The following is a 2379-nucleotide window of genomic DNA, read 5'->3' as shown; positions in this document are numbered from 1 at the left end:
TAAGGATATTTTAGTCCAAAACGTCGGTAATCCAATAATACCTAATAAAAGGAGATAATGACATTCCCAGTAATATACCCAAAAACTCCATTATTAATAATATAAAATTATCGAAAATGACATTCTAAGTCAATCAAACGATAGAATGTAAATTTCATTCCCATAAAAATCTCACATTCCCCGACCAAACACACCATGACTATAAAAAATGACCACTAAAGCTCAATCTCCTTTCCTAACTTAAAGCTCGAAGACCAAACAGAAAATATATGACCCTTAAATGCCCTAAAAGGGCCTCGACCTCTTGGTTTCTCCATCTCTGGCCACTATCTACAATGGTCCGGTGACCTAATTTGGCTCCCAAACAAACCCTAAAACCCTTGATTCAATACACCATACCCCTATTTGGGGCTAGAATCATAAAATCGAGTTTCTAAATAATCGATGCTTCGGTTCGTGGGACTCCGGTGACCTAAGGCGATGGTTACCCTTCTTTGCTACCCCAACGGCGAACTAGAATTCCTCTGCAAATCAGATCTAACTAGGTAACATTCCAAAGCCCCCTTTTATATTTTTGGTCAAAAATCCTCTTATCCGGACCAATGAACCTGACTGTTTGGGTTTTCGACTCCGATGACGCTACAACTCCCAACTATCAAAGATCCGATGACCTAACTACTAACGATAAAGGTAAACACTAACTCTCATCTTTCTAGTTTGTTTAATAAAATAGAGAGTGAAAGAAAAAATGCTGTTAAAAAATAGAATAAAAAATGAAGAGAAAACCTTCAAGATTTTTATTTTGAATTGCTTCTTCTATTTGAAAAAATGGGGAGAGATATCCCGATGTGTGTTTTATTTAGCTTATATTTTGTTGTTTATTAATCCGTGTTAACTTTTTTTCATAGTGATAATTTAGACTATTTTTATTTAAATATGTGCATGACTCTATTTTCCAAGAAATAATAATTAAAAGTCAAATTAAACATGTTTCTCTATTTATTTGAGAGAAGTTGGCACCGACTCATATTCAAAGATTGATCTATGTATAAACTCTGATTAAATAATTCAAGTAACAATATCAAAGGAGAAAATCAAGGCAAACCATAATTCTTTAGGAATTAAAAAGTTGTAATTGAATTTAAACATCTGATATTTTATTATTTTATTAGGAATTTAGTTTACATAGAATTTTTAGTTTACTATTATTTAGGATTTTTAATATTTATTAATTATGATTTTTAATTTGTTAGAATTAAGAGTTCGAATACTTTGAAGAGTTAGTAATGTATTTTTTTTAGGTTTTCTCAAACTATAAATACCCATCAGGATGAAGCTTGACAGATGTACAATGTTAGAATTCAATATAGATCTAGTTCTAGCTTTTCGTTGTTTTAAGTTTTCAATTTAATAAATTTATTTTCTTCATCTTATTTCTTTCTATGCGACAAACATGATTTTTATCATACTTGGTTAAACTATTTTAGCTTATAGTAAAGTGAAGACTCGATCCATTATCGTGAGAATTGCAAAAACGCTTCATATATTTATATTTATTTCTTGATTTTTGGCAGACAAGGAGAGACAATCAACATTTCTTTAAAAACGTCAATATCTTCAATCCAAGGAGTACACATTGGCCTGATCAACGTAGTGATCTATAGTTGGGTAGTAGAATTGGCTTGTAGCAAATTCAATTCTCTAAGAACAAACTTAGCGACGATCCTAAGGGAAATAAAGATCGTAATCGATTTTCATCGAAACATCATAATCCAAGCACGAACTTTTCCAATTCCAAACCAATATGGCGTTAATATCGATAGTCAATATTAATAAAAAAAAAGTTAAATTTTGAAGATTGACTTTGGAAATTAGTTCTAGAGAGAAGAGAATGTTACAAGGGTTGCGTCTTGTAGACTCTAACTGGCAAGTATCCGAAGTAAAATATATTTCAGTGATCGAGACATATTGAGGCGAAGCGAAGTTCGAGGCTATCTTCTATCTTAATTATTTCTTTACAATTTATTTTTTCTACTTTTTATTGCTTGCACTTTATTTTTATTTTATTTATTTAGTTTGCTTTATTATTTAAAAAAACCCTTCTTTCTAATTTTCTTGTTTTTATTGATTTTTTAGTTAGAGATTAATTTTGATTGATATTAAATTTTTTTAAATTCCTATGGACTGACATATTTCTTGTCTATATTACGTTCTTAACATAAATATATGAGAAAAAAGATTAATTCTTTAATAATTACATTGCTTGTCAGATCCCTTTGTTTACACTAATTTTTGAATGGAGAGAGGATCCTCTATTATATCTGGTTTTGGGTTTCTATAATACCTTATTTACAAGAAATTAAAAAAAATCTGATGTTT

The 2379-nt window shown here is 30.0% G+C and overlaps 1 long non-coding RNA gene across 1 annotated transcript; it reads left to right on the top strand.

Moving 5' to 3' along the window:
* Positions 1-260: 260 nt before the first annotated feature.
* LOC120193067 lies at positions 261-1911 on the top strand. The gene is made up of 3 exons (XR_005522825.1): positions 261-545; positions 662-690; positions 1575-1911. It is a non-coding gene; the product is annotated as an uncharacterized LOC120193067 (long non-coding RNA).
* The last annotated feature ends 468 nt before the right edge of the window (positions 1912-2379 follow it).

The sequence above is a fragment of the Hibiscus syriacus genome, unplaced genomic scaffold (genome assembly GCF_006381635.1).
Source record: "Hibiscus syriacus cultivar Baekdansim isolate YM2019G1 unplaced genomic scaffold, ASM638163v2 tig00116984_pilon, whole genome shotgun sequence".
Classification (NCBI taxonomy): domain Eukaryota; kingdom Viridiplantae; phylum Streptophyta; class Magnoliopsida; order Malvales; family Malvaceae; genus Hibiscus; species Hibiscus syriacus.
Note: the sequence above shows the minus strand (reverse complement) of the source record. Positions and strands in the feature narration are given on the sequence as shown.